Source organism: Bactrocera neohumeralis, chromosome 6, assembly GCF_024586455.1.
Source record: "Bactrocera neohumeralis isolate Rockhampton chromosome 6, APGP_CSIRO_Bneo_wtdbg2-racon-allhic-juicebox.fasta_v2, whole genome shotgun sequence".
Taxonomy (NCBI): Eukaryota; Metazoa; Arthropoda; class Insecta; order Diptera; family Tephritidae; genus Bactrocera; species Bactrocera neohumeralis.
In genome coordinates, this window is record NC_065923.1 from 47,219,524 (window position 1) to 47,243,568 (window position 24,045).

The 24,045-nt window shown below is 37.5% G+C and overlaps 1 protein-coding gene across 6 annotated transcripts in view; it reads left to right on the forward strand.

The window, feature by feature from the left end:
* Window positions 1–24,045, forward strand: part of LOC126762568 (regulating synaptic membrane exocytosis protein 2) — a 421,139-nt gene that overhangs the window by 315,791 nt on the left and 81,303 nt on the right. The gene's annotated exons all lie outside the window — the stretch shown is intronic.

A 24,045-nucleotide genomic window follows, 5' to 3' on the forward strand; every position in this document is an offset into this window, starting at 1 on the left:
AAAGGAGCGACATTGCTATAGACAACTACCTGGCGGCCTCATTCCTGAAGTTCCTTCAAAAGGTCGTTCACCACTGGGATCCAAAGCAAAGAGGAAGGAATCTCCGCCATAACCGCTCTTTCATAAAGGAGACTAAAAATGATATGCTTTAGCTCCAACCTCAAACGAATTAAGAGTTCCAAGACAGTGTCGGCCAACCTCCTTTGTTGTAGACAAGTTGACACTTTAGGAGCTCTCTAACTTGTCCGCGACAACAAAAATATGTCATCTTTTATCTGAGATAAGTGCTTTCTAGATTTGTTCATATAAAATATGCTCTTACTTTGTCATTTGGCTTCACCGTTTCCTCTAAGAAGTTTTATATTTGTATAAATTAAAATAAATATTTTATCAATATATTTTCCACGTTGACTCCTCAACTCTTAACTCCTAGACCTGTTGTTGTTGATCAAAGTCAATATCAACAACACAATGCTCACACAAGTGCACCGCTGAGCACATCCTTGCATATCCTCTGCATTAGTGCAACTCTTTAAACAAATATGTGACTTGGAAAGCACTTTGAAATACTCTTCATTTTATTTCTACTTTAGTTTTCGTTTAGCTGCCTGATATATGCACCTGCATTTGCATTATCCCATTGTATTGGTGCAAATTTCCAACTTGTGAGCTCGTTAACCTTGACGCAAAAATGCACTTGACATCTGGCAAATGCAACAAGAAAATGCCAAAGCACACACACGTATACACTCATACAATTCACATACACACACATGCGCGAGTGACACATACTTATATGCTTCAGCAAACGTTCAATGCGCTCACACACACACAGCTCTAAGTTGCACACTCGCGCAGGCAGCTCACACGGCATTTGCATATGAAAATATTTCTTTAAATATGCAAATGCGAGCGAGCCAAAATGCACGATGCACGGCGTCGAAAGTCATTTCGTTCGCAATTTTATGCTCCAACATACTCATTTTGCCATTTTCATTCGAAAACGGCGCGCCTGTATGCGTCTGATTGGGTGTGTGTGTGTGTGTGTGATTGGCCTTAAGTGGCTTAAGTTGATTAAAACAGCAAAGTAGTTTGCAAATTTACCGTTCACTTACAGTACTAAACTATTGTGGGGTGACATGTTAAGTGAAAGCCACAAGCGATTGACAGTTTTTCTTTTTTCAGTGGAAAAACAATTTACACTTCCAAACTGTTTTCACTTTGGCTGGAATAAAAAAAAAAAATATTTGCATTATTTGAGAAAAAAGATTAAAGTCATTAAATTCAAGAAAATAGTTTCGTTTTACACATAGGAGATTTTAATGGTCAACATAAAGCTAATGCTTGTTAGGATATCTTAGAAATGAAGTATCCATTATTATTTTTCTAACGAGATGGGAAACTTTCCTTTCTCTCTATACCTTCTCTCTAAAATTGGCCACAAATTGCAGCGCTAACATTTCACTTATCTCCAGCATCAATATTCAATTATTGCTTTACTTTTATTCTTACACGATGTTCACAAGATCATCAGAGAGCTTCATCTAGTAATAGTGTCCGTTTTTCCCAGTTGGCAATTTATGTGTACTTCTTGCTTTTTTATATGACAAAGAATGCTTAAACCAATATGAAATTCATAATAATTCTTTAGGCCTGGGTCCTAGAAAACTGCATTTAGTTCAAGTATTTGAGGGAGAGAGAGTATCATCACCATACTTCTTAGCTTTCTCGAACAACCCGCGTGACATCGGAGTGATTTCGCAATCATCAAATTTGAATTCAGTTTGTCAATGATTCGATCTTTGCTTTTCTAATAATTTCACGAAGCTAGGTAATTTGACATCAAATATGGAGTTCTGTTATTTCGTATTAGCTGAAATTTAAAAAGTAAATCTTCATCTTTAAGTGGCACCCTTGGCACCAAAGCACATGTTCAACTTTGCACAGTAGCAGTAAGTTATTTGTATGCCTTTTCTGAGAAAGCTTACTAAATGTACAAGTATATTACGAAGGTTTTCGAACTTTCACTTTATACCGCATATGTATATCGCCAACATGTGAGTCTTCTTCTTCTTCTTAATTGGCGTAGACACCGCTTAAGCGATTATAGCCGAGTTAACAACAGCGCGCCAGTCGTTTCTTCTTTTCGCTACGTGGCGCCAATTGGATATTCCAAGCGAAGCCAGGTCCTTCTCCACTTTCTCTTCCAACGGAGTGACTTATCTCTATGAAAATGAGAGATGATGTTTTCCTCATAACAGTATAAGTTTGTGCCTAACATGGATAAACTTGGGCGAAAACTTGACCTAGCCTCCACGTGAAAAACACATGACATCCGATTGACTTTACCCCATATGATTTGTGATGATACCTTACTGAATCTCAAGGAAAATTTTATTAGTATGTGGCATATTAAAACATGGAAGCTAGTATTGGCAAAATTAGATAAAATAGGGTCGATACTACACCAACTTCCATATGCTACATTTGTAGAATTTCATTTTTCTAACAAACGTGTTACATCTTTATGTATATAAATCTTCTGACCGTGTGTTTGTAATTGAACTGCTCCTAAACGGCTAAACCGATTTTGATGAAATTTTTTGTGTGTGTTCAAGGAGATTCGAGAATGGTTTACATTTACAATTTGGTCCACTGGAAAATGTTTTTTTAATTAATTTTTCATTTGTAATCAATTGCTAATTTTGGAATGTTTGACCGATAGATTGCGCTACCATCGCAGTATCCAATATTCAAACCTTAAATTGGCGTAAACGTGCAATAAACAAAACGATGCCAAAGTAAAAGGCGACATCTGTAGACAAGTTTTCATAACGTGGACAGAGTTGTTCGTTCTTAAGTAATAAATTGGGTGATTCAATACATCTATGGGTAGCTGAAACATTTTTTTACCTGCTAACTATTGGAGGGGGTATCTTGACAGGCAATTTTAAATTGCCATAGATCTGGCATAAAAAAATAGCGGCACAACTGAAGTGTTGATAAAAAGGTCTATTAAAATTTGAGATATACAGAAATCTTTTCGAAGCATTGCAAGACTGATGCTATAACCTTGCCAGCCGATTTTTTGTCTTTCCACGCTTGAGAACCGTTTTTTAATATGCAGTCCACCAGGCTGACAATCGATTGGACTCGATTGATTTCACTGATGCACAGCCCAAATTCAATAGTATTTTTACCCCAAAAACCAATTCTTTCTTAACGCACGAAATGCTTTTTGATTCATTTTTGTTGCTTCACCAAAAATGCGATTATTCCTTAACTAATACTTATAATCTAACTAATAGAAATCATACAGATGATACTGGTAGTTCTACCTACATATGTATCAGCCACAGTAAAACATGTATACCGAACTTCTATAACTCGAACTCTTGTATCAGCAATAGAAGTCAAATTTCATACAAATTTTCTCCATAACTCGAAATCCCTCTAACGCAAAAATTTATGTTGTGGATTATGGTGAATAGAGTTAAGGAAGATCAACTGTTCATATTAAAGCTTGGATTCCAATCATTTCGTTGACGGTTTTCACCTTAAAGTATTTCCCTGGCTTTGATTCTTGAAAGTTGCAAGAGTATAAATGATGTGTTGTTTGTTATCTTTCTTTTTCAATTAGTTTCGTTCTGTTATGATTATTTTTTGTAATTTATTTACTATATCTTCTATCTTTATTGAAAAATTTTATGAAAATTCGGTGTCGATACGATGACTTTTTAGTATATACAAGGTGCGTTCCAAAGTAAACAGGACTTAAAAAAAAACACAACAAATGGTTTTTTCGATAAAATCAATTTATTTCATTCAAAACAGTCTGCTTCTGCTTCAATGCAGCGTTTTGCACGGTCTAAAAGCATTTCGAACGTGTGTTTTAGCTCGTTGGCCGGTATGGCCGCCAGTATGCCGGTGCAAGCCTTTTGAATAGCCTCTACGTCTGCATAACGCTTTCCTTTCATGGGCAAATGCATTTTTCCGAAAAGGAAAAAGTCACACGGTGCCATATCAGGTGAATACAAGGAGTGGTTAATGGTTAAAATGTGATTTTTGGTCAAATAATCGGTCACAAGCGTCGATCGTTGGACGGCGCATTATCGTGCAACAACGAGTTCGAAGCTCATTTTCGCACCGATAACACAAACATGCTGACACTTAAAACGCAATAACTTCACTTCCAATCAATGAAATGTCATGAAATGGACAATCGATAAAGATAGCAAATTCTAACGCACCAGTCGACATATAGATGGCGCCACCAGGGGGCGCTAGATTCAAAAAGTCCTGTTTACTTTGGAATGCACCTTGTATGTACATGCAGGCTCTGAACATATCATGGGTTCTAAATATTGTGTGCAAGTTGGTAGTAAGCGTCTGTCCTAAATACAGACGATAAACGTCATTCAAAGTAAGGTCCATTAAAGTATGGTTCATGTAAATAACCTCCTTTTTGTAAAAAAAAACTAAAGTTCTAGGAGTGTCAACGGGTTATATGTGTCGCGTTAAAAATTATTAGCTTTCCACTGGCTTAACTTAATTTCATAATTGCTCTCAAACTCAACAAAAAACAAGAAATAAACTTTTTAGCTACACTCAATTTAGCTACAGGATTAAATCAGTTGCAGAGTCAAAACCTTTTTTAACAGATATTTTTCTGACATGATGCCACTTGGCACTGAAATAATCGGCCTTTCCTTTTTTATTACATATAGAAAAATGTAGAATATATAAAATAATGCAGTATTTAGATTTCTTAATTTGGCTTATTAACATTATTGGATGTAAACCTAAAGCAAATAAAGCTCCTGACATGTGGAAAATAATTTAAAAAAAATGCTTACATTCAGACTCCAAAATATAGGAAGATCGTCAATTGCCTTCTAGTATCTAACTGTAATAAATTAGCAATGTCTTCATGAAAATATTTTAAATTAAACAGCATTAAAAATAGAAGCAATGCGTAAACATCCTTACTATCTTCTTCTTTATTTGCCAATTCGTATTCGAATATTGGTGATCATATAACATTTAATAATATTTACAGTATTAATAAGCTTAATATTAATATAATAATGTATTGTTCACATGTTAAATATATACTATATTGTATATTGAAAGAAAAAAATAAAAAAATAAAAAAATATCACAGATTTTGATTTATCGCAGCATATTTCTCTCTATCTCTCGCCACATCTATAAGGTTGCCAATGTTCTGGATTCCTGTCCATTGTCGAATGTTTCGAAGCCACGAAAGTTGTTTACGACCAATACCCCGTGTTCCTTCAATTTTTCCTTGGATAATTATTTGTAGGAGCTCATACTTAGAGTGCCTCATAATATGTTCTAGGTAAGCTGCTTTTCTTTGTCTTATAGTCCTTAACAACTCTCTATTGCGGTTTAATCTTCTCAAAACTTCACTGTTTGTAACTCGATCTGTCCATGGGATTTTTAGGATTCTTCTAATAAGCCATAGCTCGAAGGACTCTAGTTTGTTCATATCTGTGATTTTTAGAGTCCACGTTTCCATCGCATAGAGAAGCACGGACCAAACATAACATTTTAAAAAACGTATTTTGGTTGTGATGTTGAGGTCATGGCTACATAATATGTTTTTGTATTTGAGAAAAGTTGTTCGCGCAAATTCGATTCGACATTTTATTTCTTTTGAACAGTCCCAACTTTCATTGATCTGACAACCAAGGTACTTGAAATTTTTAACTCTTTCGATTGGATTGTTATTAATCATGAGGTGTGTGTCATTGTATATGTTTTTCCTACTAATAATCATGTACTTCGTCTTGTTTATGTTAATGCGTAGGCCATATTCGTCACTACGTAAGTTAACTCGGTTTACAAGTTCTTGTAATCCCATCACGCTATCTGCTATAAGTGTAGTGTCATCTGCATAGCGTATATTATTTATGAAAATACCATTAACTTTCACACCTTGATCAATACTGGTTACCGATTCTTGAAATATTACTTCAGAATATTTGTTAAATAACAAGGGTGACAGAATGCATCCTTGTCTTACACCTCGTGAAATAGATATTTCTTCGGTTATATCACCATTGATGCTTACATGGGCAGTTTGTTGCCAATATAGATTTCTTATGCAACAAATCTCTTTGTCATCTATTCCCATAGAATGAAGACTTTCCATAAGCTTATCGTGTTTAATGGTGTCGAAAGCTTTCTCATAATCAATAAAACATAAAAATACATCTTTTTGGACATCTTTACAGTTTTGAACCAAGACTTGTAAACAGAACAATGCCTCGCGTGTTCCAAGACCTTCTCTGAAGCCAAATTGCGTCTTACCCATTGACTCTTCACATTTCTTATATATTCTGGCGTGAATGACTTTAAGAAATATCCTTACTATAGACGCCATATATTCAGTTTTATGACTTTGCCATCTGCATATTTTTATATTGCTAAAATTAATTTCTAGTTTTCTCATGCAAAATTTTCAACTGCAGAAAACTGAAAATCAAAATCAGAGGACAGAGACCTAAGCCAGTTCTGCTTTTATTCAGCTCAGTGACCTCAATATTATCAGCCCATACAGTTGAGCAGTCTTTTAGTTGCTGGCAGAAAAGTTGTTATAAACAAAACCATTGTTTTTAGAAAGCGAACCATGGTGATTATACATCAAACCTCTGCAGCATTAGGTGAATCCGTATGAGCTCAAAAGAAGAAAATAATAATATTTCCTGCTATTCACCGTTAAACGCTTAACCCACCCAATGACCCTCAACTTTTATTAAATTACTAATGACCCTTCATAAAAGCAGCAGCAACAAATGGCATTATAAAAATGAATTGACGTCCCAGCTGGCAACATTTTTACATGCCAAAGTGACCGCCAGCACTTCAGCACAACAACACAATATCACACACCACCACATAGTAATTGCCTGTGTGTGTACATTTGAATGCCCGCAATCATTTCGCACACTTCCTCGCGCTGAGATTATGCAGGGGGAGCGCGGAATGGAGCGAAAAAGGTAGAAAATAAACATAACGAATATTGCTAACAAAAGCATAAAAGCGCAAGCCGAGATTAATGAAAAATTCTACCGCGCAACAAATAACGAAAAGGTACCGGAAATATATGTGTGCGTTGTTATATCCCAGAAGATAAGCAAAAAATGTTGCTTTTATAGCTTTTGGGTGAGGTAGCGACGCGGCAAGTACAATAAATTGAATATTACTAGCAATAACGGTGTTTTTATGAGCGCGCTTAAATTTTCTGGATGACATTGTTATACACACGTACGTGTTACATACTACTATGAGCAAAAAGAGTAAGACTTTGTTCATAATTTTAAAATTCTTAATTTATTCTTAAAAATCTATGTCGTCCCCTTCAAAGTATGTCACTTTGGCCGGTATACACTTGTGCCAACGTTTTTTCCAATCCTCGAAAGAGTTGTTAAAGCCAATCTCTGAAATAGCCTTCAATTGACTCAAAATAAAAAAAGTCTTACTATTTTTTGCCCACAGTAGTACGAGTACGTATGTATATGTATGTATTTGAACATTTCCAGTACATGCAAAGTATATAGTATATACACAGTTATTTACATCTTTCCACTCAAGTGTGACCCTGACAGAACTAAAAATCCGCAAACCACAAAATTTTGCACAAACTCTCAAGTATATTTATATGCATGTACATGCTTAGAAGTGCCTGTGCTCTGGTACCACACGGCGTATGATGAACCAAAGCCTAATGAAATTAGGCGCAAATGACTCAGCAAACACTGAGTTGGCAGAAATTTCACTTTTCGGCCGCCAAGCATAAGTAAGCATTTGCTGCCTTGAATCTCAGCCAGGTGATTAGCGTGCTGCAATCGCAATGATAACGACCCTGTTGCGTTAATAAATGTATACGTATGCATAAAGCGTTGTTAAATAAGGCACGTGACTTTTTTTTACTTTTTCCACAAATGTCATTCGGAATTTTGCTGATTTGAATGACGTTGCCAACTTGCGAAAAATATTTTTGACAATTTTGAAATTATTTTAAAATAAAGCAACATTAAACAGGCGTCTGTCAAACTGCTGACTTTTATTTACGTGGCAGCAACGGTCAGGAGGCGAGTGATTTCTTGTGAAAAGTTTTAACCTGCGAACGATGTGTAAGGTCACTAAAATGTATTTCAATATAGTTCCTAATGCTTGAGTTAACTGCCGTAAAATTTAATAAGGTTGTTTCATTCAAAAATTCCTTCGAATCCCTCCCTTTAGTACATGTCCCTCCAACGAAAGAGTGTAATGCTTACAAATGATTTTAAGTCAGATTAGTTCAGCAACACCAAAAGCTCTGTCAGGATCGGGAAGGTCCTCTTTCGTTTGACTTCTTCAACATTCTTCTGGAGAACATAATTCGAGCTGCAGAACTTAATGGAGCAGGTGCAATATTCTACAAGAGTGTACAGCTGCTGGCGTATGCTGATGATATTGACATCATTGGCCTCAACACCCGCGCCGTTAGTTCTGCTTTCTCCAGAATGGAGAAGGAAGCGAAGCAGCTGGGTCTGGCAGTGAACGAGGGCAAGACGAAATATCTCCTGTCATCAAACAAACAGTCGTCGCACTCGCGATTGGCACTTACGTCACTGTTGACAGTCATAACTTTGAAGTTGTAGATAATTTCGTCTATTTATGAACCAGCATTAACACCACCAACAATGTCAGCCTGGAAATCCAACGCAGGATATCTCTTGCCAACAGGTGCTACTTCGTACTGAGTAGGCAATTGAGAAGTAAAGTCCCGCCGGGGGAAGCAGAGGAAGAGAAAGACCTGCACTCCGTTGGAAGTATCAGGTGGAAAAGGACCTGGCTTCACTTGGAATCTGCAATTGCCATCACCATGCGAAAAAAAGGAACGACTGGCGCGCTGTTGATAACTCGGCTATAATCGCATAAGCGGGTCTACGCCACTAAAAAAGAAGAGTTCATGGCTTGCAAGAGTTGATGACTAAATTGTCGTCATCAGCACAATAGTGTTAGCGTCTTTAATGTATTTAAAGGATGCCGTTTAAAAGACGACGCATTCATATGTTTCAAAGACTTTAAAAATTCGTTTAAGGGCAAGAAAACAACTTTGCGATATACGATTTTTATGGTATTCATCTATTTACTCAAAAGGTCTAAATACCAGTTCCCAAGGCTTACCTTTCAAGGTCCAAGCTCTGACAAAGATGGTGTAGTACCTAAACAAGATGACGAGTTATGTTTCGAACTTGAAGATGACAGCAGACCGAAATTTTTCCCAGAGCGAGCTAAATAATTTGATGAGAGAATAGAATATTCCCAAAAATGCTGTTGAGTTTCTTTGGTCAATGTTCAAAAGCAGAAACAGAAACTTACTTTTGTACCTTCCCATTGGCTTAGATATCGTGAGAAGTGGTTCAGTTCTTACTTTGCCCTAGAGTAAGAGTTGATTTATTGTATCAATATTGAAGATTTAATAGACACATTGAAGACCTTGAAAATCTCAGCAAAATAGAGGACTTTCATAGATTATTTTTGAAGAAGCCTAAAAGAAGTTCTGCGTCATAAAGGCAATTTGTAGGCTTCCATTCCTGTCGGTCATTTCGTACACCACAAGAAAATATACAAGAACTTGGAATTGTTTGATTTGCAAGTTAAAATATAAGGGCCACTGTTGGAAAGTGTGAGTGATTTCAATATATTGGGACATTTTTGCTTGTAAAAATTCGCTTATTTTTTGTTTCTGCGGAATAGTAGAGACCGAGCAAATTATTGGATGAAAAAGTGTTGACCTCGAAGGTAGCTTAAAGTTGGGAAAAAGAGAGCCCGGCATGAATCTTTGGTGGCTCCTCATAAAGTTCGCGAGCTTGACATAAAGCTGAGATTGATGAGACAATGTGTAGTGTCATAGGTTTTAGGAATGTTGGAGGCAAAGTTAAAGCACGATGTTATCGTTGGACCACCCTTACGTACCAAAACGAGTCTGACGGGCGAAATGTGTTAAGTATTTACTAATAAATCCATTTTAGATAAAGAATAAAAATTCGGAATATTGCAACAAATGAATAATAATAAACTTACTCTGCCTGTTGGGAAATCGCACGAATATGATTACAAACTCATTACACTCCCCTTAATATAAAGAGTTTTCCGACTTGGAAATAACTGAATAGTTATTGCTCTCTTAAGGAGCACGGCCTGGAGCTTCAATGTGTTTACAAAATACTTATTTACCAAATACTTATATAGAGGTGTGTGTGTTCGTTTGTGCCACTTTTCGCTTTGTTAAGCTTATGCTGAACAACCGACAGGAAACTCACGATTGCCAGCGAGCATAACTAAAGCAGCAGGAGTGCGGGAGTGACAGCGCTAACGAGAGCGACATTGACATGCAACAGGCAGCAGGCAACAAGCAACGGCACTCAGTCGTCAGCCGTCAAGTGTCAGCTAACTCCAATGCCGCTAAACAGCAAATAGAGGAAACAAAATATGACGGAAGTAGGGAGATGATGTTTGTATAAAGTTTTCATAAGCCTAATTGGATGCCAGCACCATGCCTGCGCCACAACAACACTAACCAGCTTTAGAAAAAATAAACGGAAAGGGAAAATCATCAAAACGTTAATGCGAAAGCAAGCAGCAACTAAAATAGTGCTGATTTTTATGAACGCAGTCAGTAATGGCAAAACAACTTCTTCACGGTTCAATGGGTTATAAAGTAATAAATATAACTGATGTAGCATTATTTGTAGAATATATTTTTAGTATATTTTTTCGAGCTTTTACTTACAAATGTTTGAAATATGAAAATAACAAGCTTATTTATTACTGAGGTCTATGCATGAAGTGAATGTAATACTGGTGTAAGCAGTCTATGGGCATTTAACCTCAAAAATTTTAAGATATCTCCGGAGTAGATATATAAATCAAACATTGCTGCGATATCCGCACGAAAGTTTATCGATTATATTTTTCAATAGCAAAACTTCACCGAACTTCAAGGTAATTAATTATAACTGCTAAAGAACCTTTACAGTTCCGGCGTCGAGTACTTCCAAGTAAGTGCCATCTTAATTCGCTGAACTATGTCAGTGACGTCGTATATTTCGTACAGCTCACCGTTCGATCAAATGCGGTATTCGCCAATGCCAATGCGAAAAGGACCATAAATCTTTCGCAGAACTTTTCTCTCGAAAACTCGCAACGTCGACTCATCAGATCTTGCCATCGTCCTTGCCTCTGCACCATATAGCAGGAGGGGATGATGAGTGACTTATAGAGTTCGGTGTTTGGTCGTCGGGAGAGGACTTTACTTCTCAAATGCCCAATCAGCCGGAAATAGCACCTGTTGGCAGAAGTTATTTTACGGTGGGTTTCGAAGCTGGCGTTGTTGAATGATGTTAATACTGGTTCCAAGATAGACGAAATTATCTAGGACTTCGACGTTATGACTGTCAACAGTGACGTGGGAGCCAAGTCGAAGGTACGACGACTGTTTGCTTAATAATAGGGAATATTTCGTTCCCTCGTTCACTGCCATTTGCTTCGCTTCATTATCCAGTCTGGAGAAAGCAGAACTAACGGCGCGGTTGTTGATGCCAATGATACCAATATCATCAGCGTACGCTCTTATGGACGATGGTATCATCTTTATTTAGCTCTTCTGCTCGAACTATTTTCCCCACGAATAAATTGAAGAAGTCACACGAAGATTTGGTGCATAGTGAATATTTGATCAGTCATTGATTTTCTACACCTGAAGCCAAACTGATGAGGTCCACTCAGTTTGCATGCATGCTTTCGTCAAACCATATAATACAAAGAAGCTGTTGCATGCTCCATACCAGATCTTTGCCGCCGTGTTTGAATAGCGCGGCCGGCAACCCAACGGCTCCGCCGCTTTGTTGTTCTTCAAGCGGTTAATTGCTATTGGAACTTCTTCATGGTCGGGAAATGGTCGGCTTCATTGTCATCGATTGGGGAATTGGGTTCACCATCTCCTGGTGTGCCATTCAGCAGGCTGGAGAAGTGTTTCCTTCTTAATTTTTGTATGCTCTGAGGATCAGTCACTAGATCACCACTTGGATTTCTACAAGACTATCGTTACTATACTTTGATAGTTAATGACATGACTATACTTTTTATAAATATTTGTCTAGGAACGACCCTCAGCAATACCTACCAAAATAGGTTGTGTGTGTGTTGGATGACCGGGAGCATTCTTGTCTCATTTCTGGCTTGCAAGAAGCTTAAAAACTCAACAAATTGTAACCTTTCTTGGAACTATTCCCTCAGTTGCACTTTTCTGACTTCTTCAAGGTAAACGTAAGCTCACACATAAAACCCATAATATTCGAATATTCTTGATACAAAAGTATACTAATTTTAATAAAATTCTTCCGAATAAATTCCAAAACTTTAGAGTAAATATATCTTAAATAATATGTTCTTTGAATTTGTACTCATTCGAACCCTTCCATAAAATGTACCCACAAAATAATAATCTAAGTTTTATAGACCTAAAAACACTTGAATGGAAACTTATAACAATGTTCCAAGACCAAATTAAGTGAATTCGAATCGTAGGTTGTAAAATATTTTACTTCTTTGAAGAGCTTCTGTTTGTTATATATTTTGCAACTCCTTTGACTGTTTCAATATAACATTTTCTCCTCGGATACGATCGTATAACAGAGCATAGGTATTTTTATCCAAACCTTAGTACCGAATAGCTTGAGGCGCTTCTTAGCTAACGCTTTAAATTACACTACAAGTATATTGACGGAATAATAGGTAAGATTGAATTTCCATGACAAAAGGCCTCTCAACGCTATAAGTATTGAAAAGTACAAAAATAATTCAGCTCTTTTATGTCTTAACCGAACCCGTAAAGGCAGAGATAAACTCAACTAAGAGTTGGAAGGCAAACCAGTATCTGTTAAACCCTTCCATTTGGAAACATCCCAACGAAAGTTCGTAGTATTGTCAACTCAAGTCCTTTAGAGCTCCGCGACCAAACTTTTAGACCCTTTAATAAGAAACATATTAAGGGGGTATTTTGGTCTAGAAGCATGAATTTCGGGTAATTTTTAAAGTGTCGTAAAAAAAGCAATTAATATTTTTACTATCCATTTTTTTATTAGTCATTTGTTAACTTTAGAAGAGTACAGAAAAAAATAAAAAGTAAAAAAGTAAAAAATTTCAAAAATTATGAGCTGACGAAGTGGGGAGTCTCTACCAATTTCCACGTGACCATACCCATGATTTCAACCCTCCTAGTTATCTGAAACCAAAAAAAGAAAAGATTATTAATCTAAAATAATGCCGCAATGGCCGGAACTACGGAAAAGTGGGAAAAAAATTTTTTCACAAAATGGCGACTGCCTGAAAAAAAAAGTTTTTTTGGATCACTTTTTCTGACTATTTCGAATTTTTTAAAAATAATAAAAATAAAAATTTGGGGATGGGGCTAGTTCCAACCATAGACAAGCCTATAAAGAAGACTCTATAAAAATTTCAAGTAAATCGATCCAGTAGAACCTTAGAAATCGTGGGTATCGTTCCGAAAAAGTCAGTTTTGAGAAAAACGCGTTTAAAGTTTCGAGTAAAGTCTTTTGTTCGATTAGTTCCGGCCGAACCAGTTTGGATGCCGGGTCAGAAAAATGTCCATATCTCCGAAAATAATTTGAATTTTGAAAAATCCTCTTGTACACATATTCCTGAATAGTTAAACTTTGAAAATAAAAAAAAACGATTTTTTTAAATTTCTTGACCAGAATGGGGTATTCTTAAATGATTGAAAAGTAAATTTTGTGCGAATCATCAGCAAATATCTCGTTTAATCTTGCATTTCCTTCGTTCGAAACTTCTTACATTATTTTCATTTTTAAGATTTCCAAAGCAACAACTGTATCGCCTGTCATTGAGAAAAAACCTTTTAGCAATTTATTTCGCACTAAACGAGTAGCACAGGTGGCGGTGTAAGGGCGGCGCGCAGTCAGCAACTTTACAAACACATTATGGCTGCACAGCAGAAACAGAAGTATGGCAAAACTGCAAAACTTTAAAGCCTGGACTCCCCTTGCCACTCGTAATTGTATTTCCTCAGCATTTCTCAAAAACTTCTGTCGCTTTAACAAACTTAAAATGCGAACTTTTCGCCATTGAAAAATATCCCTCCCTTGTCTCTCATTTGGCTCTGCGCTCGCCTGAGGCGTCTAAGCGCACGGCTTATGTATTTACTTGAACGACAGCGCTAAGCGCTTGTACGCACCTCGGACTCGCCCTCGAGCTGCGTATTGGAGACGCGCCTGGGGAACGCCCTGCGTCGTGAAGTGCTGAGATGCAGTGAAGTGTGCTGTGCGCCGGTCTCGCTTGAGGACACAACGGAAATCCGCCGCTCGAAAGTTGCTCACTGCAAGCCCTCGTGAGGACTTCGTCTCACCTGAGTCGCTTCTTTGCAATTGCAGTTCTTTTCGCTGCCTCTATTGTTTCCCATTGTTTTAGTAGTCACTTTGTTGCACGCTTTGAAATCGAGTTGAGTATTTGTGCAATTGCAGTTGCTCTTCTTTTCCTGTTCTTTTTCATTTTCTGCGTTTCTTCACGACTTTCGATGGTGTGGAAGTTTCGCAAAGTTACTAAACCTCACCCCCATCACGCAGAGGCCACAGAAAATTGCAATATTTTTCAAAATAATTGCAGATCTTCGCAGGTGTGCTTGCCCCTTGACCTGCGCAAAAGCCAAATGCAGCGCCGGCAAATGATTCAAATTATTTAATTTCATTTCGTAAAGTTACAAAACTGATTTATCATTGTCAGAAAATTAGTAATTGAGTTGGCGCACTTCTTATGCACAGATTTCACAAACATTTTCGCAATTCCTCACAATTTGAGTGTGCCTGAGTTCATATTTAGACTGACGACTGACATACAGTGTCCGAAAAAACTATGGATACCCCAACACATACTTTAATCTTTGAACGAATTCAAAAGCAATAACAAATTATATGTACTATTAGTACATACTTAAAGCTAGCAATTAATTACGTAATGCTATTTACCGCTTGCTTTTGAGACGCTTGCAGCATGAAGACTTTTGATGATCACTTGACTTTCACAAGCGACTAAAGTATGTATACTATACTGTGGCAATACTTGTTTTTAGTGTTGTAATTATTATGAAGCTATTCAAACACGGCGGCGAAGATCTCATAAGGAGCATGCATCAGCTTCTTTGTACAATATGGTTGGACGAAAGCATGCCCAACGATTGGAATTTAAGTGCGCTATGCCACCACCTCTTCGTCGATTTCAAAGCTGCTTTCGACAGCACGAAAAGGAGCTGCCTTTATGCCGCGATGTCTGAATTTTGTATCCCCGCAAAACTAATACGGCTGTGTAAACTGACGTTGAGTAACACCAAAAGCTCCGTCAGGATCGGGAAGGACCTCTCCGAGCCGTTCGATACCAAACGAGGTTTCAGACAAGGCGACTCCCTATCGTGCGACTTCTTCAACCTGCTTCTGGAGAAAATAGTTCGAGCTGCAGAACTAAATAGAGAAGGTACCATCTTCTACAAGAGTGTACAGCTGCTGGCGTATGCCGATGATATTGATATCTTCGGCCTCAACACCAGCGCCCTTAGTTCTGCTTTCTGCAGGCTGGACAAGGAAGCACAGTAAAATGGGTCTGGCAGTGAACGAGGGCAAAGCGAAATATCTCCTGTCATCAAACAAACAGTCGTCGCACTCGCGACTTGGCTCTCACGTCACTGTTGACAGTCATAACTTTGAAGTTGTAGATAATTTCGTCTATTTAGGAACCAGCATTAACACCAACAACAATGTCAGCCTGGAAATCCAACGCAGGATTGCTCTTGCCAACAGGTGCTACTTCGGGCTGAGTAGCAATTGAAAAGTAAAGTCCTCTCTCGACGAACAAAAGCTAAACTCTATAAGTCGCTCATAATTCCCGTCCTGCTGTATGGTGCAGAGGCTTGGGCGATGAGAACAACCGATGAGTCGACGTTACGAGTTTTCGAGAGAAAAATTCTGCGAAAGATTTATGATCCTTTGCCCATTGGCCACGGCGAATATCGCATTCGATGGAACGATGAGCTGTACGAGATATACGACGACATTGACATAGTTCAGCGAATTAAAAGACAGCGGCTACGCTGGCTAGGTCATGTTGTCCGGATGGATGAAAACACTCCAGCTCTGAAAGTATTCGACGCAGTACCCGCCGGGGGAAGCAGAGGAAGAGGAAGACGTCCACTCCGTTGGAAGGACCAAGTGGAGAAGGACCTGACTTCGCTTGGCATATCCAATTGGCGCCACGTAGCGAAAAGAAGAAACGACTGGCGCGCTGTTGTTAACTCGGCTATAATCGCGTAAGCGGTGTCTACGCCAATTAAGAAGAAGAATTATTATGAATAGCAGTAAAAATAACCTGAGAAAGGTTAAATTTCATCATTTTAATTTCAATAAAGTGAGTTAGTTATATTTGCTAAAAACTATTATCAAACGCCGCCAGAAAAGTGACCAGGAAAGCAAATTTTAAATTAACACATACAATCACCAATCATACGGAGTAAAGGCAGCCGGATGTTCGAAAATCCTGATGTTAGTTATATGAAGGCAAGTTTTCGCCCATTATGAGTAAAACACGCTCTCCCATTTTCATTAAGACAACTCACTGGCTAATATATGGAATATAAAGTCACCCGAAAGTTCTAAAATCTTTATTTAGGGCTTTATATGTGGGCTCAGGGAAGTAAGAAACAGACCCAATCCATTTTTTACACACAGATATACTACTGTGCCCAAAAAATAAGGTGACATTGTATTTATTTTGAAAGTTCTTTATTTATTCTTCCAAATCAATTTCAACCCCTTCAAAGTAATCCCCTCCCAATGCAATGCACTTATGCCAACGGATTTTCCAATCTTCGAAACACTGGTTGTAGTCACTTTCCGGGATGGCCTTCAGTTCCGTCTTCGCTGCGGCTTGAATCTCCTCTATCGTATAAAAACGGTGTCCCCGGAGCGGTCTTTTGAGCTTGGTGAACAGCCAGAAGTCGCACGGCGTCAGATCAGGTGAATACGGTGGTTGCGGAACGATATGGGTTGAGTTTTTGGCGAAATGATCACGAATTACGAGGGCAGTATGGGATGGTGCATTATCGTGGTGTAAAAACCAAGAATTGTCTTTCCACAATTCCGGCTTTTTTAGGCGGATAGCGTTACGCAAACGACGCATAACGTTCAAATAATATTCCTTGTTGACTGTTTGACTGGTTGGAAGGAATTCATAATGCACAACACCACGATAATCGAAGAAAACAGTCAACATGACCTTGATTTTTGAGCGACTTTGGCGCAATTTTTTTGGTTTCGGCTCTCTTTTGGCACGATATTCGCTAGATTGATCGGCTGTTTCGGGGTCGTAAGCATAGATCCAAGTGTCATCGCCAGTTATAATGCGTTTCATGACACCCTGGTAGTCGGAAAGCATCGTTTCACACACTTCAACGCGACGCCCTTTTTCCAAAAAATTCAATGTTTTCAGTACCAGTCGAGATTTGACGCGCTTGAGGCCCAAAACATCCTTCAAAATGGTATTGGCTGAGCCTTTCGATATGCGAACTTCATCAGCAAGGTCTCTAATTGTTAATCGACGGTTTTTCAACACCAAATCTTTGATTTGTTGAACGTGAGCTTCGTCGGTTGAGGTTGATGGACGCCCTGGACGCTCTTCGTCTTCGACACGTTCACGGCCGGCTTGGAACTCACTATACCACTTGTAAAAATTTTTTTAGACATAGTCTCAGCACCAAAAGCTTTCTGCACCATCTTCAACGTATCCGCAGCAGAAAATTGATTCCGTAAACAAAATTTAATGCAATTTCTTTGCTCAACAAATTTCGACATCGCAAAAAACGAAAAACTCACTTTTAGCAGCTCACAAAACGACACGTATCTCAAACACTAATGAATATTTTGACATGAAATTTGACATAAATGTGACTGACAGTACTATAAACCTAAAAAAAAAATAAACTATTTTTTACACACAGATATACTTTTATCAGGAAAATACTCTTTCTGCATATCAATTATATATTTCACACATTGATCGATATTTTCTGTAAAAAGTTAACTATAGGCCTCATTGGGTCCTCACATTCGGTGTTTAGGGGCTTGAACAGTTTCGGTTTGATTCGAAAAAGTTTTGGTCATAAAGTGGCACACTTCGAAGGCAATATTCATTAAAATTGTTATCCCGTTATTTTAATTGGATTGAATTTTGAACTGTATTATATGGGAAGTAGTCGTGGTTGTAATCCGATTTCTCCTATTTTCGCACTGTAATATAGGAGAATTGGAGCAATGCAATATATCGAATTTGGTTGGTATCTTGTGTAATAGATACCGTAGTATGGATTTTCAACTAAAAATGTGCGGCGCCACTCTCTTTATTCAAATTTTAAACCGGTTCCGGCCTTTTCCTACCATCTTAAGTGTAAAATTTAATGTCTCTGACGTATTTACTTATTGATTTATCGCACTTTTATTAGTTTTTAAGAAAACCGTTATGTGGGGGTGGTTAGGGTTATCATTCGCTTTCGCCTTTTTTCACACTATTGAAAGGTTGAAAAGAAGGTGAAAAGATTAGTTCTGTGTAAAAATTACATTAAGCTTATTAGGGGCGGGGAGACGACCACTTCTGAAAGATTTTCAAACCACAGGTGCCATTGCTAAATATGGTGACAAATTTGAGTTCTGTACCTTTATTAACAGTTTAGTTATGGCACTTTATACGTTTTCGATTAATGGGGTTTAGTGGACGTGGCAGTGGTTCGACTCCTAGCCAACTCTTTTATGATAGCTTTTTCCATCATGAAATGACTTTTGCCGGGATAAGTGTATACCGAGAGTATTCTAGCGCCATTTGAGGTGGGTGTGATAGCTGCCAGTATAAATAGTGACAATAGACGAAAAATATTTTGGAATTCTTTAAAAAGAAAATATATTATATAGTATAGCAGTTTGTTGATGTTAGTGTTACATTCTTTGCTAATAGTGTATTTATATTAATTGGTTCATATAAAAATTTAATTTTAGTTTTAAAATTTGGCTAAAGGCACTCGTTTTGTAAATTGGTTTCAAAATACTCCAGACTCTGTTGCCTACATTTTGGCGCGCTGAGAAATTTTATCATATTTATCATCAGTACCTATCATGAATCCGAATCTAACAGCTCGTAATTTTTTTTCTAAGTATCGCGCATACCAAGTTCCATCGAGATATCTCACTTTTACTCAATTTACAGCCAGCATGGACGGTCAGACGAACAAACTGACAGTTAGCTATTCGTATTTTGGACTCGTCTCGTCATCCAGATCATTTATGTAGTATAATAACATATCTATGCATGAACGTTATTGTCTTTCTAATCCGTTTAAAGGACTCCTGGAAAAAACGTACCACAATCGCTTCTTCAGAACTTGATAGACAGCATGCCTTGACGCCTTTTGGCTGTAATTAACACCAAAGGTGGTAACACCAAATATTGAAGTTCAACTTAGAAGATACCCTTTATATAACATATAGAGTACAAAAGTATATGCGTAGTAGAAACAATTTAAAATGCCGAAATTTTATTATTCGCAGAAATCTGCCGACTTTTTCTCTAATAAGTTGTAACCATATAATCATAACATAATCTCCACGCCACCTAATTTTTTTCTTCGCACAAACTTTTATAAGGAGAGCTGGTTGCGCTAATGAGCCGGCATGACTGCCCATGAGTATAATTCTATTCTATTTCCATGATAGCGTACTAAGCCTTACATTTAACTGCAGTAGCTAAATACTGATAGAATTAAAATTGTAGTAGAGAAAAATATTTTGGATATTGTTATAATTAACTAATTAACACACCATTACTATTTTAATTTTATTATTATTTTTAATAATTGGGTTGGCAGTTCTTCCGCAAGCTCGAACCAACTAATTAGATCAGATTATATTGAACACAAAAGCCCGAGCCATGAACGACCTACCTTGCGTTCAAGTCAGAATACACACAAACAGCTTCCTGGTATCAAAAAAGAAATAGAGAAAACTTATGAAGAATAAAATTTCTTCATAAAATCTATTCATTAGTACCGGGCAAATAAACTCCCAAATTGCCAATCATCCAACACCTACGAGTAGAATTCGAGCTTCATTGCATGTCAATTCTTGATTTGAAAACAAATTACACCCATCGCTTCTACTAACAGTTGACAAAAAAACCGAAATGTGAAATAAAATTCTCTCTTCAACAAACGACTGAAATACAAATGTAGTCCATATTGACTCGATAGCCAGAAGAGCAGTACAAGAGCAAATGACAAAAACATAATAAAATACGAGTTAAATTCCAATAAATATCTATGAGTGTGAGCATAAAAATGTAATTGAAGAAAGACCGCGGCGAAAAAAGCGAATGAAATGCAATAAAAAGCGAACGACCCTGGACGAGCGGATAATGGTTATTTTACCGACACGAAAGCGAAAAAAGCACAAACACATACAACAAAAGTCAAAGCAAAAGCAAGAATTGCAATAAGATAAACTGTAAGAAAGAACTCAAAAAGAAACGGACAAATTGAAAAGCTTGCTCAAGTACTTCAACATAAGCCTTTTTATTGGCAATCAGGCATTGTGGCGCAATAAATGATTTCGGTTAGCAGAAGATGTGGCGATTAGCAGAGGCAAATTACGAGTCGTTAGTTGGTTAATCATTGCAATAATTATGGGCCATGATGAGGTGCGAGTTAAATGTTGAAAGCGACTTCTTATTAAATGCTTAGTTAAACAGACAAGAAGAGAAAGAAGATTATAGAACGCGCCAACGTAGTAAATAAATAAATAATTAATTACCAGATACCAGAAATCATAGAATAAACTAAACTTATCTGTGAGGGATTTCACTTTTTTCTCCGATCATTCGCTCATCATAAAATGATTGCTCTCAGCATTCAACTTTCAATGAAATCACTCGAAACTCTTATTCTACGACTTCGAATATAATATCGTTAACGTTGTTTATTTCTTTAAAAATGTGTCGACAGACTTTGCGGAAGAAGTAAAATTGCTACTAACAGAAGTCTTGTACTACTGTGAGTAAAAAACAGTAAGGCTTTGTTAATTTTTTTTTATTTTTAATTTTTTCTTCAAAATTTATGTCGTCCTCTTCAAATTAATTCCATTTGGCCGGAAAACACTTGTGCCAACGTTTTTTCGAATTCTCGAAACAGCTGATAAAGTAAATATCCTGAATAACCTTCAATGCGCGTAGCGATTCAAGTTTAATGTCTTCAATTGATTCAAAACGGTTTCCCCCTAGCGGTTGTTTGAGTTTGCTGAATAGCCAGAAGTCACTAAATCAGGCGAAAAATAGCCTTGTTTTTTGACCTGATGACATATTTTTGGCTTGAAAATTTGACGAATCGGTCGATTGATCGTCTGTTTCAGGTTGGATCCAAGACTACTCTTTAATGGTATCGGAAAGCATTGTTTGACAGAACGCTAACGCCACGCTGCTTTTGAAAAATTTGGCGTTTTGGAACTAATCGTAAAAAAAAATGGTTTTCACATATCACCGATACTCTAATGGTGTCAGTAAGAATTCTGACTGTTATTCGTCGATTCTCAAGCACCAACTCCTTTATTTTATTGACGTGTTGATCAACAGTTGATGTTGGCTCTTATTTTATTAACTACTCAACCAATTAGAGCCTTATTTGGTACGTACCATAGACATATTGAATTACTGTTCATAAAATGAAATTACACTTGGAAATTATCGCTTCGGATAACTCATTGGCTCTACGCAGTAGTTTAAGGCCGATAATGACATAAGGTACAATAATACGAAATGAATACGCGGTAAGAAGTAGGAAAAGCATACCAAGAGCAGCTAATACAAGTATTCTTGGAACAACGCCAACTCAGACAAGAAACGTCATTTTACAGACTTCTTCTGTAAGCAACTGGCATCAAAGTCAATTCTTAGTCTATACTTTCAGCCCTCAATCCTCCCTATACAAGTAAGTCGCCTGTAATAAGTAGCATTCTAAGCCACTTAGTAAGCTCCCGTTTCTCCACAATACCACAGATTTTTTTAATTTTATTTTTTCCACCACAAATTTTTTTTAACCTATAGAATTAAATTTAAATCCGGTCCGCAATTTTACCTTCCCTTCTAAAGAAAATTAGAAAAACGGCAAGGTCCAAACTAACTAATAGAGAGGGAGCTGCTGTATTTTCAGCGAAATTAGACACCAAAATCGCCTTCCGTCTCCCTGACCGCTGCAGTGTCTCCCAAGCAGAGATTACAGCAATTAAAGAAAGCCTTCTGACCAGGAGTGCGTTTAAGATAAGGAATATATTTATACATATGTATAGATAGCCAAAGGATTTTGAAATCAATAAAGTATCTTACGGTTTCGTCAAAGACAGTGCAAGTATGCATTGATACATTTTCTACATTCTATTTCACGATAAACCTGCACTGGGTTAATTTACACTCTGATTTCTTGTGTATTGTATATTTACTCAACAAACATCTTATAAATAATGTATAATAAGTCTCAGTAGACTCAGGTCCTATCTTGCAAACGTGGCAACGTGGAATATGGGCCGCACAAGCCGCATATTAAAGTTTCAAAGGAATCACATACGAACTCTAGCTACTAACCGGTCACTGTGCAATTGGCAGATATGCCAGCGGTCTAGGAATGCCATTTATTGACTATTGAAGATGATATCAGGAGATATAAACAAGGGGAAACTATACAGTAAAACATCTTTTTTGAGAATACAAAGCTTTTCATAGGAAAAGAATTGCAACTATCGGTCAAACGTGTTTTGAGATATTTCGTAGGTTGCGTAAATAAAACTTTTTGTACTGAGGGAATTCATTAGAAGCACGGCTCGGTTCAGTGTGGGGACAATAGATTATCGGATTTTTGTTCCGGGGGTTTCATAATAGGCCTCCTACAGACATAGATCGTTCGACAGTCACTCTACATACCTACCTAAATAAAACTATAAACAAGTAGTGGATCGATCTAAAAACCCTCGAATTCGGCCTCTCAAACCACCACCGAATGTGAAAATTTTCAAAACTACAAAACTACTTGAATAAATTGAATATACGCGCCAGTCGTTCTTCCTTTTCGCTACTAGGAACCAATTGGTGATTCTGAGTGTAGCCAGGTTTTTCTCCGCCTGGTCCTTCCAACAAAGTGGAGGTCTGCCTCTTCCTCTGCTTCCTCTGGCGGGTACAGCGTCGAATACTTTCTGCGCTGGAGTGTTTTCTTCCGCAAAACCTTTCTTTCGAAAACTCATGACGCCGACTCATCAAAGGTTGACAACAGCAGGACGGAAATAATGAGTGACTGTTTGTGTGAGAGTGAGAGTTTGGTCTTTGTTCTTCGAGAGATGAGTTTACTCACAATTACCGAAGTAGCACCTGTTAGAAAGAGCGATCCTGCGTTGGATTTCGAGTCTGACATTGTTGTTGGTGTTAATACTGTTTCCAAAATAAACGAAAGTATCTAGAACTTCAAAATTATGATTGTCAACAGTGATGAGGGAACCAAGTTACGAATTATTTCAGAATATATATATTATTTCGTCTTGCTCTCGCCAGCTACCACACCCATTTTCTTCGCTTCTTTGTCCAACCTTGAAGAAGTCTGTATGTATATATAAATATTAGTCACTATATATGCTGTTTTCTTGCCCACAATGTGTCTTAGCGATATATATGAATTAAGTCGGCCCAGACTTTGATCTAAGTTCTTAACAATTGTACAATTTTCATTCTCTCTCACATGAATTACGTTCCTCTGGTATACTTTTATTTTATCAATCTCAATATATGTGACCTGGTCTACGGAAAGGGGGCTTAGGTGTCAAAAAAAAGGAGAACAATTAATGAGACAACGAGAAACTGACGATTATTTTT